Source organism: Pseudophryne corroboree, chromosome 2, assembly GCF_028390025.1.
Source record: "Pseudophryne corroboree isolate aPseCor3 chromosome 2, aPseCor3.hap2, whole genome shotgun sequence".
NCBI lineage: Eukaryota > Metazoa > Chordata > Amphibia > Anura > Myobatrachidae > Pseudophryne > Pseudophryne corroboree.
The window spans coordinates 1574220-1593358 of record NC_086445.1 but is presented as its reverse complement, the minus strand read 5'-3'; the positions used below and the strand labels follow the sequence as shown (position 1 = coordinate 1593358).

Sequence of the window (19139 nt, the reverse complement as noted above, 5' to 3'; positions counted from 1 at the left end):
AGGGGTACACTGATATGTGAGGTCACAGACACTGATGTTGGGGTCTGGATGAGGGGTACACTGATATGTGAGATCACAGACACTGATGTTGGGGCACTGGATGAGGGGTACACTGATAAGTGAGGTCACAGACACTGGTGTCAGGGACTGGATGAGGGGTACACTGATATGTGAGGTCACAGACACTGATGTCGGGGTCTGGATGAGGGGTACACTGATATGTGAGCTCACAGACACTGATGTTGAGGCACTAGATGAGGGGTACACTGATATGTGAGGTCACAGACACTGATGTTGAGGCACTAGATGAGGGGTACACTGATATGTGAGGTCACAGACACTGATGTCGGGGTCTGGGTGAGGGGTACACTGATATGTGAGGTCACAGACACTGATATGGGGGCACTGGATGAGGGGTACACTGATATGTGAGGTCACAGACACTGATGTCGGGGTCTGGATGAGGGGTACACTGATATGTGAGGTAACAGACACTGATGTTGGGGTCTGGATGAGGGGTACACAGACACTGATGTTGGGGCACTGGATGAGGGGTACACTGATATGTGAGATCACAGACACTGATGTTGGGGCACTGGATGAGGGGTACACTGATATGTGAGGTCACAGACACTGATGTTGGGGCACTGGATGAGGGGTACACTGATATGTGAGGTCACAGACACTGATGTTGGGGTAGTGGATGAGGGGTACACTGATATGTGAGGTCACAGACACTGATGTTGGGGTCTGGATGAGGGGTACACTGATATGTGAGGTCACAGACACTGATGTTGGGGCACTGGATGAGGGGTACACTGATATGTGAGGTCACAGACACTGATGTTGGGGTAGTGGCTGAGGGGTACACTGATATGTGAGGTCACAGACACTGATGTTGGGGTCTGGATGAGGGGTACACTGATATGTGAGGTCACAGACACTGATGTTTTGGCACTGGATGAGGGGTACACTGATATGTGAGGTCACAGACACTGATGTTGGGGTCTGGATGAGGGGTACACTGATATGTGAGGTCACAGACACTGATGTTGGGGTCTGGATGAGGGGTACACTGATATGTGAGGTCACAGACACTGATGTTTTGGCACTGGATGAGGGGTACACTGATATGTGAGGTCACAGACACTGATGTTGGGGTCTGGATGAGGGGTACACTGATATGTGAGGTCACAGACATTGATGTTGGGGTCTGGATGAGGGGTACACTGATATGTGAGGTCACAGACACTGATGTTGGGGTCTGGATGAGGGGTACACTGATATGTGAGGTCACAGACACTGATGTTTGTGTCTGGATGAGGGGTACACTGATATGTGAGGTCACAGACACTGATGTTGGGGTCTGGATGAGGGGTACACTGATATGTGAGGTCACAGACACTGATGTTTTGGCACTGGATGAGGGGTACACTGATATGTGAGGTCACAGACATTGATATTGGGGTCTGGATGAGGGGTACACTGATATGTGAGGTCACAGACACTGATGTTGGGGTCTGGATGAGGGGTACACTGATGTGAGGTCACAGACACTGATGTTTTGGCACTGGATGAGGGGTACACTGATATGTGAGGTCACAGACACTGATGTTGGGGTCTGGATGAGGGGTACACTGATATGTGAGGTCACAGACACTGATGTTGGGGTCTGGATGAGGGGTACACTGATATGTGAGGTCACAGACACTGATGTTGGGGCACTGGATGAGGGGTACACTGATATGTGAGGTCACAGACACTGATGTTGGGGTCTGGATGAGGGGTACACTGATATGTGAGGTCACAGACACTGATGTTGGGGTCTGGATGAGGGGTACACTGATATGTGAGGTCACAGACACTGATGTTGGGGTCTGGATGAGGGGTACACTGATATGTGAGGTCACAGACACTGATGTTGGGGTCTGGATGAGGGGTACACTGATATGTGAGGTCACAGACACTGATGTTGCGGCACTGGATGAGGGGTACACTGATATGTGAGATCACAGACACTGATGTTAGGGCACTGGATGAGGGGTACACTGATATGTGAGGTCACAGACACTGATGTTGGGGTCTGGATGAGGGGTACACTGATACGTGAGGTCACAGACACTGATGTTGGGGTCTGGATGAGGGGTACACTGATATGTGAGGTCACAGACACTGATGTTGCGGCACTGGATGAGGGGTACACTGATATGTGAGGTCACAGACACTGATGTTGGGGTCTTGATGAGGGGTACACTGATACGTGAGGTCACAGACACTGATGTTGGGGTCTGGATGAGGGGTACACTGATATGTGAGGTCACAGACACTGATGTTGGGGTCTGGATGAGGGGTACACTGATATGTGAGGTCACAGACACTGATGTTGGGGCACTGGATGAGGGGTACACTGATATGTGAGGTCACAGACACTGATGTTGGGGCACTTTGAAGAGGGGTACACTGATATGTGAGGTCACAGACACTGATGTTAGGGTAGTGGCTGAGGGGTACACTGATATGTGAGGTCACAGACACTGATGTTGGGGTCTGGATGAGGGGTACACTGATATGTGAGGTCACAGACACTGATGTTTTGGCACTGGATGAGGGGTACACTGATATGTGAGGTCACAGACACTGATGTTGGGGTCTGGATGAGGGGTACACTGATATGTGAGGTCACAGACACTGATGTTGGGGTCTGGATGAGGGGTACACTGATATGTGAGGTCACAGACACTGATGTTTTGGCACTGGATGAGGGGTACACTGATATGTGAGGTCACAGACACTGATGTTGGGGTCTGGATGAGGGGTACACTGATATGTGAGGTCACAGACATTGATGTTGGGGTCTGGATGAGGGGTACACTGATATGTGAGGTCACAGACACTGATGTTGGGGTCTGGATGAGGGGTACACTGATATGTGAGGTCACAGACACTGATGTTTGTGTCTGGATGAGGGGTACACTGATATGTGAGGTCACAGACACTGATGTTGGGGTCTGGATGAGGGGTACACTGATATGTGAGGTCACAGACACTGATGTTTTGGCACTGGATGAGGGGTACACTGATATGTGAGGTCACAGACATTGATGTTGGGGTCTGGATGAGGGGTACACTGATATGTGAGGTCACAGACACTGATGTTGGGGTCTGGATGAGGGGTACACTGATATGTGAGGTCACAGACACTGATGTTTTGGCACTGGATGAGGGGTACACAGATATGTGAGGTCACAGACACTGATGTTGGGGTCTGGATGAGGGGTACACTGATATGTGAGGTCACAGACACTGATGTTGGGGTCTGGATGAGGGGTACACTGATATGTGAGGTCACAGACACTGATGTTGGGGCACTGGATGAGGGGTACACTGATATGTGAGGTCACAGACACTGATGTTGGGGTCTGGATGAGGGGTACACTGATATGTGAGGTCACAGACACTGATGTTGGGGTCTGGATGAGGGGTACACTGATATGTGAGGTCACAGACACTGATGTTGGGGTCTGGATGAGGGGTACACTGATATGTGAGGTCACAGACACTGATGTTGGGGTCTGGATGAGGGGTACACTGATATGTGAGGTCACAGACACTGATGTTGCGGCACTGGATGAGGGGTACACTGATATGTGAGATCACAGACACTGATGTTAGGGCACTGGATGAGGGGTACACTGATATGTGAGGTCACAGACACTGATGTTGGGGTCTGGATGAGGGGTACACTGATACGTGAGGTCACAGACACTGATGTTGGGGTCTGGATGAGGGGTACACTGATATGTGAGGTCACAGACACTGATGTTGCGGCACTGGATGAGGGGTACACTGATATGTGAGGTCACAGACACTGATGTTGGGGTCTTGATGAGGGGTACACTGATACGTGAGGTCACAGACACTGATGTTGGGGTCTGGATGAGGGGTACACTGATATGTGAGGTCACAGACACTGATGTTAGGGCACTGGATGAGGTGTACACTGATATGTGAGGTCACAGACACTGATGTTGGGGTAGTGGATGAGGGGTACACTGATATGTGAGGTCACAGACACTGATGTTGGGGTCTGGATGAGGGGTACACTGATATGTGAGGTCACAGACACTGATGTTGGGGTCTGGATGAGGGGTACACTGATATGTGAGGTCACAGACACTGATGTTGGGGCACTGGATGAGGGGTACACTGATATGTGAGCTCACAGACACTGATGTTGGGGTAGTGGATGAGGGGTACACTGATATGTGAGGTCACAGACACTGATGTTGGGGTCTGGATGAGGGGTACACTGATATGTGAGGTCACAGACACTGATGTTGGGGTCTGGATGAGGGGTACACTGATATGTGAGGTCACAGACACTGATGTTGGGGCACTGGATGAGGGGTACACTGATATGTGAGGTCACAGACACTGATGTTGGGGTAGTGGATGAGGGGTACACTGATATGTGAGGTCACAGACACTGATGTTGGGGTCTGGATGAGGGGTACACTGATATGTGAGGTCACAGACACTGATGTTGGGGTCTGGATGAGGGGTACACTGATATGTGAGGTCACAGACACTGATGTTGGGGCACTGGATGAGGGGTACACTGATATGTGAGCTCACAGACACTGATGTTGGGGTAGTGGATGAGGGGTACACTGATATGTGAGGTCACAGACACTGATGTTGGGGTCTGGATGAGGGGTACACTGATATGTGAGGTCACAGACACTGATGTTGGGGTCTGGATGAGGGGTACACTGATATGTGAGGTCACAGACACTGATGTTGGGGCACTGGATGAGGGGTACACTGATATGTGAGGTCACAGACACTGATGTTGAGGCACTAGATGAGGGGTACACTGATATGTGAGGTCACAGACACTGATGTTGGGGACTGGATGAGGGGTACACTGATATGTGAGGTCACAGACACTGATGTTGGGATCTGGATGAGGGGTACACTGATATGTGAGGTCACAGACACTGATGTTGGGGCACTGGATGAGAGGTACACTGATATGTGAGGTCACAGACACTGATGTTGGGGTCTGGATGAGGGGTACACTGATATGTGAGGTCACAGACACTGATGTTGGGGTCTGGATGAGGGGTACACTGATATGTGAGGTCACAGACACTGATGTTGGGGCACTGGATGAGGGGTACACTGATACGTGAGGTCACAGACACTGATGTTGGGGTCTGGATGAGGGGTACACTGATATGTGAGGTCACAGACACTAATGTTGCGGCACTGGATGAGGGGTACACTGATATGTGAGGTCACAGACAGTGATGTTGGGGCACTGGATGAGGGGTACACTGATATGTGAGGTCACAGACACTGATGTTGGGGTCTGGATGTGGGGTACACTGATATGTGAGGACACAGGCACTGATGTTGGGGTCTGGATGAGGGGTACACTGATATGTGAGGTCACAGACACTGATGTTGGGGACTGGATGAGGGGTACACTGATATGTGAGGTCACAGATACTGATGTTGGGGACTGGATGAGGGGTACACTGATATGTGTGGTCACAGACACTAATGTCGGGGTCTGGATGAGGGGTACACTGATATGTGAGGTCACAGACACTGGTGTCAGGGACTGGATGAGGGGTACACTGATATGTGAGGTCACAGACACTGATGTTGGGGATCTGGATGAGGGGTACACTGATATGTGAGGTCACAGACACTGATGTCAGGGTCTGGATGAGGGGTACACTGATATGTGAGGTCACAGACACTGATGTTGGGGCACTGGATGAGGGGTACACTGATATGTGAGCTCACAGACACTGATGTTGAGGCACTAGATGAGGGGTACACTGATATGTGAGGTCACAGACACTGATGTTGAGGCACTAGATGAGGGGTACACTGATATGTGAGGTCACAGACACTGATGTTGGGGTCTGGATGAGGGGTACACTGATATGTGAGATCACAGACACTGATGTCGGGGTCTGGATGAGGGGTACACTGATATGTGAGGTCACAGACACTGATGTCGGGGTCTGGGTGAGGGGTACACTGTTATGTGAGGTCACAGACACTGATATGGGGGCACTGGATGAGGGGTACACTGATATGTGAGGTCACAGACACTGATGTTGGGGTCTGGATGAGGGGTACACTGATATGTGAGGTCACAGACACCGATGATGGGGTCTGGATGAGGGGTACACTGATATGTGAGGTCACAGACACTGATGTTGGGGTCTGTATGAGGGGTACACTGATATGTGAGGTCACAGACACTGATGTTGGGGTCTGGATGAGGGGTACACTGATATGTGAGGTCACAGACACTGATGTTGGGGTAGTGGATGAGGGGTACACTGATATGTGAGGTCACAGACACTGATGTTGGGGTCTGGATGAGGGGTACACTGATATTTGAGGTCACAGACACTAATGTTGCGGCACTGGATGAGGGGTACACTGATATGTGAGGTCACAGACACTGATGTTGCGGCACTGGATGAGGGGTACACTGATATGTGAGGTCACAGACACTGATGTTGGGGCACTGGATGAGGGGTACACTGATATGTGAGGTCACAGACACTGATGTTGGGGTCTGGATGAGGGGTACACTTGTATGTGAGGTCACAGACACTGATGTTGGGGTCTGGATGAGGGGTACACTGATATGTGAGGTCACAGACACTGATGTTGGGGCACTGGATGAGGGGTACACTGATATGTGAGGTCACAGACACTAATGTTGGGGTCTGGATGAGGTGTACACTGATATGTGAGGCCACAGACACTGATGTTGGGGTCTGGATGAGGGGTACACTGATATGTGAGGTCACAGACACTGATGTTGGGGATATGGATGAGGGGTACACTGATATGTGAGGTCACAGACACTGATGTTGGGGTCTGGATGAGGGGTACACTATGTGAGGTCACAGACACTGATTTGGGGGTACTGGATGAGGGCTACACTGATAAGTGAGGTCACAGACACTGATTTGGGGGGACTGGATGAGGGGTACACTGATATGTGAGGTCACAGACACTGATGTTGGGGCACTGGATGAGGGGTACACTGATATGTGAGATCACAGACACTGATGCTGGGGTCTGGATGAGGGGTACACTGATATGTGAGGTCACAGACACTGATGTTGGGGTCTGGATGAGGGGTACACTGATATGTGAGGTCACAGACACTGATGTTGAGGCACTAGATGAGGGGTACACTGATATGTGAGGTCACAGACACTGATGTTGGGGCACTGGATGAGGGGTACACTGATATGTGAGATCACAGACACTGATGCTGGGGTCTGGATGAGGGGTACACTGATATGTGAGGTCACAGACACTGATGTTGGGGCACTGGATGAGGGGTACACTGATATGTGAGGTCACAGACACTGATGTTGGGGTAGTGGATGAGGGGTACACTGATATGTGAGGTCACAGACACTGATGTTGGGGTAGTGGATGAGGGGCACACTGATATGTGAGGTCACAGACACTGATGTCGCGGCACTGGATGAGGGGTACACTAATATGTGAGGTCACAGACACTGATGTTGGGGTCTGGATGAGGGGTACACTGGTATGTGAGGTCACAGACACTGATTTGGGGGCACTGGATGAGGGGTACACTGATATGTGAGGTCACAGACATTGATGTTGGGGTCTGTATGAGGGGTACACTGATATGTGAGGTCACAGACAATGATGTTTGGGTCTGGATGAGGGGTACACTGATACGTGAGGTCACAGACACTGATGTTGGGGCATTGGATGAGGGGTACAGTGATATGTGAGCTCACAGACACTGATGTTGGGGTCTGGATGAGGGGTACACTGATATGTGAGGTCACAGACACTGATGTTGCGGCACTGGATGAGGGGTACACTGATATGTGAGGTCACAGACACTGATGTTGGGGTCTGGATGAGGGGTACACTGACACGTGAGGTCACAGACACTGATGTTGGGGCACTGGATGAGGGGTACACTGATACGTGAGGTCACAGACACTGATGTTGGGGTCTGGATGAGGGGTACACTGATATGTGAGGTCACAGACACTGATGTTGGGGTAGTGGATGAGGGGTACACTGATATGTGAGGTCACAGACACTGATGTTGGGGTCTGGATGAGGGGTACACTGATATGTGAGGTCACAGACACTGATGTTGGGGCACTGTATGAGGGGTACACTGATATGTGAGGTCACAGACACTGATGTTGGGGTAGTGGATGAGGGGCACACTGATATGTGAGGTCACAGACACTGATGTTGCGGCACTGGATGAGGGGTACACTAATATGTGAGGTCACAGACACTGATGTTGGGGCACTGTATGAGGGGTACACTGATATGTGAGGTCACAGACACTGATGTTGGGGCACTGTATGAGGGGTACACTGATATGTGAGGTCACAGACACTGATGTTGGGGTCTGGATGAGGGGTACACTGGTATGTGAGGTCACAGACACTGATGTTGGGGTCTGGATGAGGGGTACACTGATATGTGAGATCACAGACACTGATGTTGGGGTCTGGATGAGGGGTACACTGATATGTGAGGTCACAGACACTGATGTTGGGGTCTGGATGAGGGGTACACTGATATGTGAGGTCACAGACACTGATGTTGGGGTCTGGATGAGGGGTACACTGATATGTGAGGTCACAGACACTGATGTTGGGGTCTGGATGTGGGGTACACTGATATGTGACGTCACAGACACTGATGTTGGGGTCTGGATGAGGGGTACAATGATATGTGAGGTCACAGACACTGATGTTGGGGCACTGGATGAGGGGTACACTGATGTTGGGGTCTGGATGAGGGATACACTGATATGTGAGGCCACAGACACTGATGTTGGGGTCTGGATGAGGGGTACACTGATATGTGAGGTCACAGACACTGATTTGGGGGTACTGGATGAGGGCTACACTGATAAGTGAGGTCACAGACACTGATTTGGGGGGACTGGATGAGGGGTACACTGATATGTGAGGTCACAGACATTGATGTTGGGATCTAGACGAGGGGTACACTGATATGTGAGATCACAGACACTGATGCTGGGGTCTGGATGAGGGGTACAGTGATATGTGAGGTCACAGACACTGATTTGGGGGCACTGGATGAGGGGTACACTGATATGTGAGGTCACAGACATTGATGTTGGGGTCTGTATGAGGGGTACACTGATATGTGAGATCACAGACACTGATGTTGGGGTCTGGATGAGGGGTACACTGATACGTGAGGTCACAGACACTGATGTTGGGGCACTGGATGAGGGGTACAGTGATATGTGAGCTCACAGACACTGATGTTGGGGTCTGGATGAGGGGTACACTGATATGTGAGGTCACAGACACTGATTTGGGGTTTGGATGAGGGGTACACTGATATGTGAGGTCACAGACACTGATGTTGGGGCTCTGGATGAGGGGTACACCGATATGTGAGGTCACAGACACTGATGTTGGGCACTGGATGAGGGGTACACTGATATGTGAGCTCACAGACACTGATGTTGGGGTCTGGATGAGGAGTACACTGATATGTGAGGTCACAGACACTGATGTTGGGGACTGGATGAGGGGTACACTGATATGTGACGTCACAGACACTGATGTTGAGGCACTGGATGAGGGGTACACTGATACGTGAGGTCACAGACACTGATGTTGGGGTCTGGATGAGGGGTACACTGATATGTGAGGACACAGACACTGATGTTGGGGCACTGGATGAGCGGTACACTGATATGTGAGGTCACAGACACTGATGTTGGGGCACTGGATGAGGGGTACACTGATATGTGAGGTCACAGACAGTGATGTTGGGGCACTGGATGAGGGGTACACTGATATGTGAGGTCACAGACACTGATGTCGGGGTCTGGATGAGGGGTACACTGATATGTGAGGTCACAGACACTGATGTTGGGGACTGGATGAGGGGTACACTGATATGTGAGGTCACAGACACTGATGTTGGGGCACTGGATAAGGGGTACACTGATATGTGAGGTCACAGACAGTGATGTTGGGGTCTGGATGAGGGATACACTGATATGTGAGGTCACAGACACTGATGTCGGGGTCTGTATGAGGGGTACAGTGATATGTGAGGTCACAGACACTGATGTCGGGGTCTGTATGAGGGGTACACTGATATGTGAGCTCACAGACACTGATGATGGGGCACTGGATGAGGGGTACACTGATATGTGAGGTCACAGACACTGATGTTGGGGCACTGGATGAGGGGTACACTGATACGTGAGGTCACAGACACTGATGTTGGGGTCTGGATGAGGGGTACACTGATATGTGAGGTCACAGACACTGATGTCGGGGTCTGGATGAGGGGTACACTGATATGTGAGCTCACATACACTGATGATGCGGCACTGGATGAGGGGTACACTGATATGTGAGGTCACAGACACTGATGTTGGGGCACTGGATGAGGGGTACACTGATATGTGAGGTCACAGACACTGATGTTGGGGCACTGGATGAGGGGTACACTGATATGTGAGGTCACAGACACTGATGTTGGGGCACTGGATGAGGGGTACACTGATACGTGAGGTCACAGACACTGATGTTTGGGTCTAGATGAAGGGTACACTGATATGTGAGGTCACAGACACTGATGTTGGGGCACTGGATGAGGGGTACACTGATATGTGAGGTCACAGACACTGATGTTGGGGCACTGGATGAGGGGTACACTGATATGTGAGGTCACAGACACTGATGTTGGGGTCTGGATGAGGGGTACACTGATATGTGAGCTCACAGACAATGATGTTGCGGTCTGGATGAGGGGTACACTGATATGTGAGCTCACAGACACTGATGTTGGGGTCTGGATGAGGGGTACACTGATATGTGAGGTCACAGACACTGATGTTGGGGTCTGGATGAGGGGTACACTGATGTGTGAGGTCACAGACACTGATGTGGGGGTCTGGATGAGGGGTACACTGATATGTGAGGTCACAGACACTGATGTCGGGGTCTGGATGAGGGGTACAGTGATATGTGAGCTCACAGACACGGATGTTGGGGACTGGATGAGGGGTACACTGATACGTGAGGTCACAGACACTGATGTTGGGGCACTGGATGAGGGGTACAGTGATATGTGAGCTCACAGACACTGATGTTGGGGCACTGGATGAGGGGTACACTGATATGTGAGGTCACAGACACTGATGTTGGGGTCTGGATGAGGGGTACACTGATATGTGAGGTCACAGACACTGATTTGGGGTTTGGATGAGGGGTACACTGATATGTGAGGCCACAGACACCGATGTTGGGGCTCTGGATGAGGGGTACACTGATATGTGAGGTCACAGACACGGATGTTGGGCACTGGATGAGGGGTACACTGATATGTGAGGTCACAGACACTGATGTCGGGGTCTGGATGAGGGGTACACTGATATGTGAGGTCACAGACACTGATGTCGGGGTCTGGATGAGGGGTACAGTGATATGTGAGCTCACAGACACTGATGTTGGGGTCTGGATGAGGAGTACACTGATATGTGAGGTCACAGACACTGATGTTGGGGACTGGATGAGGGGTACACTGATATGTGAGGTCACAGACACTGATGTTGAGGCACTGGATGAGGGGTACACTGATACGTGAGGTCACAGACACTGATGTTGGGGTCTGGATGAGGGGTACACTGATATGTGAGGTTGGGGCACTGGATGAGGGGTACACTGATATGTGAGGTCACAGACAGTGATGTTGGGGCACTGGATGAGGGGTACACTGATATGTGAGGTCACAGACACTGATGTCGGGGTCTGGATGAGGGGTACACTGATATGTGAGGTCACAGACACTGATGTTGGGGACTGGATGAGGGGTACACTGATATGTGAGGTCACAGACACTGATGTTGGGGCACTGGATGAGGGGTACACTGATATGTGAGGTCACAGACACTGATGTTGGGGCACTGGATGAGGGGTACACTGGTATGTGAGATCACAGACACTGATGTCGGGGTCTGGATGAGGGGTACACTGATATGTGAGCTCACAGACACTGATGTTTGGGTCTAGATGAAGGGTACACTGATATGTGAGGTCACAGACACTGATGTTGGGGCACTGGATGAGGGGTACACTGATATGTGAGGTCACAGACACTGATGTCGGGGTCTGGATGAGGGGTACACTGATATGTGAGGACACTGATGTTGGGGTCTGGATGAGGGGTACACTGATATGTGAGGTCACAGACACGGATGTTGGGGTCTGGATGAGGGGTACACTGATATGTGAGGTCACAGACACTGATGTTGGGGTCTGGATGAGGGGTACACTGATATGTGAGGTCACAGACACTGATGTTGGGGTCTGGATGAGGGGTACACTGATATGTGAGGTCACAGACACTGATGTAGGGGTCTGGATGAGGGGTACACTGATATGTGAGCTCACAGACAATGATGTTGCGGTCTGGATGAGGGGTACACTGATATGTGAGCTCACAGACACTGATGTTGGGGTACTGGATGAGGGGTACACTGATATGTGAGCTCACAGACACTGATGTGGGGGTCTGGATGAGGGGTACACTGATACGTGAGGTCACAGACACTGATGTTGGGGTCTGGATGAGGGGTACACTGATATGTGAGGTCACAGACACTGATGTTGGGGTCTGGATGAGGGGTACACTGATACGTGAGGTCACAGACACTGATGTTGGGGTCTGGATGAGGGGTAACACTGATATGTGAGGTCACAGACACTGATGTTGGGGTCTGGATGAGGGGTACAGTGATATGTGAGCTCACAGACACTGATGTTGGGGTCTGGATGAGGAGTACACTGATATGTGAGGTCACAGACACTGATGTTGGGGACTGGATGAGGGGTACACTGATACGTGAGGTCACAGACACTGATGTTGAGGCACTGGATGAGGGGTACACTGATACGTGAGGTCACAGACACGGATGTTGGGGTCTGGATGAGGGGTACACTGATATGTGAGGTCACAGACACTGATGTTGGGGCACTGGATGAGGGGTACACTGATATGTGAGGTCACAGACACTGATGCCGGGGTCTGGATGAGGGGTACACTGATATGTGAGGTCACAGACACTGATGTTGGGGCACTGGATGAGGGGTACACTGATATGTGAGGTCACAGACAGTGATGTCGGGGTCTGGATGAGGGATACACTGATATGTGAGGTCACAGACACTGATGTCGGGGTCTGTATGAGGGGTACACTGATATGTGAGGTCACAGACACTGATGTTGGGGCACTGGATGAGGGGTACACTGATATGTGAGGTCACAGACACTGATGCCGGGGTCTGGATGAGGGGTACACTGATATGTGAGGTCACAGACGCTGATGTTGGGGCACTGGATGAGGGGTACACTGATATGTGAGGTCACAGACAGTGATGTTGGGGACTGGATGAGGGGTACACTGATATGTGAGGTCACACACACTGATGTTGGGCACTGGATGAGGGGTACACTGATATGTGAGGTCACAGACACTGATGTTGGGGTCTGGATGAGGGGTACACTGATATGTGAGATCACAGACAGTGATGTTGGGGACTGGATGAGGGGTACACTGATATGTGAGGTCACACACACTGATGTTGGGGTCTGGATGAGGGGTACACTGATATGTGAGGTCACAGACACTGATGTTGGGGCACTGGATGAGGGGTACACTGATACGTGAGGTCACAGACACTGATGTTGGGGTCTGGATGAGGGGTACACTGATATGTGAGGTCACAGACACTGATGTTGGGGTCTGGATGAGGGGTACACTGATATGTGAGGTCACAGACACTGATGTTGGGGCACTGGATGAGGGGTACACTGATATGTGAGGTCACAGACACTGATGTCGGGGTCTGGATGAGGGGTACACTGATATGTGAGGTCACAGACACTGATGATGGGGCACTGGATGAGGGGTACACTGATATGTGAGGTCACAGACACTGATGTTGGGGTCTGGATGAGGGGTACACTGATGTGAGGTCACAGACACTGATGTTGGGGCACTGGATGAGGGGTACACTGATACGTGAGGTCACAGACACTGATGTTGGGGTCTGGATGAGGGGTACACTGATATGTGAGGTCACAGACACTGATGTTGGGGCACTGGATGAGGGGTACACTGATATGTGAGGTCACAGACACTGATGTCGGGGTCTGGATGAGGGGTACACTGATATGTGAGGTCACAGACACTGATGTTGGGGCACTGGATGAGGGGTACACTGATATGTGAGGTCACAGACACTGATGTTGGGGCACTGGATGAGGGGTACACTGATATGTGAGGTCACAGACAGTGATGTTGGGGACTGGATGAGGGGTACACTGATATGTGAGGTCACAGACACTGATGTTGGGGCACTGGATGAGGGGTACAGTGATATGTGAGCTCACAGACACTGATGTCGGGGTCTGTATGAGGGGTACACTGATACGTGAGGTCACAGACACTGATGTTGGGGTCTGGATGAGGGGTACACTGATACGTGAGGTCACAGACACTGATGTTGGGGTCTGGATGAGGGGTACACTGATATGTGAGGTCACAGACACTGATGTTGGGGCACTGGATGAGGGGTACACTGATATGTGAGGTCACAGACACTGATGTCGGGGTCTGGATGAGGGGTACACTGATATGTGAGGTCACAGACACTGATGTTGGGGCACTGGATGAGGGGTACACTGATATGTGAGGTCACAGACACTGATGTTGGGGCACTGGATGAGGGGTACACTGATATGTGAGGTCACAGACAGTGATGTTGGGGACTGGATGAGGGGTACACTGATATGTGAGGTCACAGACACTGATGTTGGGGCACTGGATGAGGGGTACAGTGATATGTGAGCTCACAGACACTGATGTCGGGGTCTGTATGAGGGGTACACTGATACGTGAGGTCACAGACACTGATGTTGGGGTCTGGATGAGGGGTACACTGATATGTGAGCTCACAGACACTGATGTCGGGGTCTGTATGAGGGGTACACTGATATGTGAGCTCACAGACACTGATGATGCGGCACTGGATGAGGGGTACACTGATATGTGAGGTCACAGACACTGATGTCGGGGTCTGTATGAGGGGTACAGTGATATGTGAGGTCACAGATACTTATGTTGGGGCACTGGATGAGGGGTACACTGATATGTGAGGTCACAGACACTGATGTTGGGGCACTGGATGAGGGGTACACTGATATGTGAGGTCACAGACACTGATGTTGGGGTCTGGATGAGGGGTACACTGATGTGAGGTCACAGACACTGATGTCGGGGTCCGGATGAGGGGTACAGTGATATGTAAGCTCACAGACACTGATGTTGGGGTCTGGATGAGGGGTACACTGATATGTGAGGTCACAGACACTGATGTTGGGGACTGGATGAGGGGTACACTGATATGTGAGGTCACAGACACTGATGTTGAGGCACTGGATGAGGGGTACACTGATACGTGAGGTCACAGACACTGATGTTGGGGTCTGGATGAGGGGTACACTGATACGTGAGGTCACAGACACTGATGTCGGGGTCTGTATGAGGGGTACAGTGATACGTGAGGTCACAGACACTGATGTTGGGGCACTGGATGAGGGGTACACTGATATGTGAGGTCACAGACACTGATGTCGGGGTCTGGATGAGGGGTACACTGATATGTGAGGTCACAGACACTGATGTTGGGGCACTGGATGAGGGGTACACTGAAATGTGAGGTCACAGACAGTGATGTTGGGGACTGGATGAGGGGTACACTGATATGTGAGGTCACAGACACTGATGTTGGGGCACTGTATGAGGGGTACAGTGATATGTGAGCTCACAGACACTGATGTTGGGGTCTGGATGAGGGGTACACTGATACGTGAGGTCACAGACACTTATGTTGGGGTCTGGATGAGGGGTACACTGATACGTGAGGTCACAGACACTGATGTTGGGGCACTGGATGAGGGGTACACTGATATGTGAGGTCACAGACACTGATGTCGGGGTCTGGATGAGGGGTACAGTGATATGTGAGCTCACAGACACTGATGTTGGGGTCTGGATGAGGGGTACACTGATATGTGAGATCACAGACACTGATGTTGGGGTACACTGATACGTGAGGTCACAGACACTGATGTTGGGGCACTGGATGAGGGGTACACTGATATGTGAGGTCACAGACACTGATGTTGGGGCACTGGATGAGGGGTACAGAGATATGTGAGGTCACAGACACTGATGTTGGGGTCTGGATGAGGGGTACACTGATATGTGAGGTCACAGACACTGATGTTGGGGACTGGATGAGGGGTACACTGATATGTGAGGTCACAGACACTGATGTTGGGGCACTGGATAAGGGGTACACTGATATGTGAGGTCACAGACACTGATGTTGGGGTACTGGATGAGGGGTACACTGATATGTGAGGTAACAGACACTGATGTTGGGGTCTGGATGAGGGGTACACTGATATCTGAGGTCACAGACACTGATGTTGGGGCACTGGATGAGGGGTACACTGATATGTGAGGTCACAGACACTGATGTTGGGGCACTGGATGAGGGGTACACTGATATCTGAGGTCACAGACACTGATGTTGGGGCACTGGATGAGGGGTACACTGATATGTGAGGTCACAGACACTGATGTTGGGGCACTGGATGAGGGGTACACTGATATGTGAGGTCACAGACAGTGATGTTGGGGTCTGGATGAGGGATACACTGATATGTGAGGTCACAGACACTGATGTCGGGGTCTGTATGAGGGGTACACTGATATGTGAGGTCACAGACACTGATGTTGGGGCACTGGATGAGGGGTACACTGATATGTGAGGTCACAGACACTGATGTCGGGGTCTGGATGAGGGGTACACTGATATGTGAGGTAACAGACACTGATGTTGGGGTCTGGATGAGGGGTACACTGATATCTGAGGTCACAGACATTGATGTTGGGGTCTGTATGAGGGGTACACTGATGTGAGGTCACAGACACTGATGTTGGGGTCTGGATGAGGGGTACACTGATACGCGAGGTCACAGACACTGATGTTGGGGCACTGGATGAGGGGTACACTGATATGTGAGCTCACAGACACTGATGTTGGGGCACTGGATGAGGGGTACACTGATATGTGAGGTCACAGACACTGATGTTGGGGCACTGGATGAGGGGTACACTGATATGTGAGGTCACAGACACTGATGTTGGGGCACTGGATGAGGGGTACACTGATATGTGAGGTCACAGACACTGATGTTGGGGCACTGGATGAGGGGTACAGTGATATGTGAGGTCACAGACAGTGATGTTGGGGTCTGGATGAGGGATACACTGATATGTGAAGTCACAGACACTGATGTCGGGGTCTGTATGAGGGGTACAGTGATATGTGAGGTCACAGACACTGATGTCGGGGTCTGTATGAGGGGTACACTGATATGTGAGCTCACAGACACGGATGTTGGGGCACTGGATGAGGGGTACACTGATATGTGAGGTCACAGACACTGATGTTGGGGTCTGGATGAGGGGTACACTGATACGTGAGGTCACAGACACTGATGTTGGGGTCTGGATGAGGGGTACACTGATACGTGAGGTCACAGACACTGATGTTGGGGTCTGGATGAGGGGTACACTGATACGTGAGGTCACAGACACTGATGTTGGGGCACTGGATGAGGGGTACAGTGATATGTGAGCTCACAGACACTGATGTTGGGGCACTGGATGAGGGGTACACTGATATGTGAGGTCACAGACACTGATGTTGGGGCACTGGATGAGGGGTACACTGATATGTGAGATCACAGACACTGATGTTGGGGCACTGGATGAGGGGTACACTGATACGTGAGGTCACAGACACTGATGTTGGGGCACTGGATGAGGGGTACACTGATATGTGAGGTCACAGACACTGATGTTGGGGCACTGGATGAGGGGTACACTGATATGTGAGGTCACAGACACTGATGTTGGGGCACTGGATGAGGGGTACACTGATATGTGAGGTCACAGACACTGATGTTGGGGCACTGGATGAGGGGTACACCGATATGTGAGGTCACAGACACTGATATTGGGGTCTGGATGAGGGGTACAGTGATATGTGAGCTCACAGACACTGATGTTCGGGACTGGATGAGGGGTACACTGATATGTGAGGTCACAGACACTGATGTTGGGGTCTGGATGAGGGGTACACTGATATGTGAGGTAACAGACACTGATGTTGGGGACTGGATGAGGGGTACACTGATATGTGAGGTCACAAACAGTGATGTTGGGGACTGGATGAGGGGTACACTGATATGTGAGGTCACAGACACTGATGTTGGGGCACTGGATGAGGGGTACAGTGATATGTGAGGTCACAGACAGTGATGTTGGGGTCTGGATGAGGGATACACTGATATGTGAGGTCACAGACACTGATGTCGGGGTCTGTATGAGGGGTACAGTGATATGTGAGGTCACAGACACTGATGTCGGGGTCTGTATGAGGGGTACACTGATATGTGAGCTCACAGACACTGATGATAGGGCACTGGATGAGGGGTACACTGATATGTGAGGTCACAGACACTGATGTTGGGGCACTGGATGAGGGGTACACTGATACGTGAGGTCACAGACACTGATGTTGGGGCACTGGATGAGGGGTACACTGATATGTGAGGTCACAGACACTGATGTTGGGGCACTGGATGAGGGGTACACTGATATGTGAGATCACAGACAGTGATGTTGGGGTCTGGATGAGGGGCACACTGATCCGTGAGGTCACAGACACTGATGTTGGGGCACTGGATGAGGGGTACACTGATATGTGAGCTCACAGACAGTGATGTTGGGGTCTGGATGAGGGGCACACTGATCCGTGAGGTCACAGACACTGATGTTGGGGCACTGGATGAGGGGTACAGTGATATGTGAGCTCACAGACACTGATGTTGGGGTCTGGATGAGGGGTACACTGATATGTGAGGTCACAGACACTGATGTTGGG

The 19139-nt window shown here is 51.2% G+C and overlaps 1 protein-coding gene across 2 annotated transcripts in view; it reads right to left on the bottom strand.

Annotated features, from left to right (window-relative positions):
• DNHD1 (dynein heavy chain domain 1) overlaps positions 1 to 19139 on the bottom strand; it is a 392142-nt gene that overhangs the window by 68421 nt on the left and 304582 nt on the right. The gene's annotated exons all lie outside the window — the stretch shown is intronic.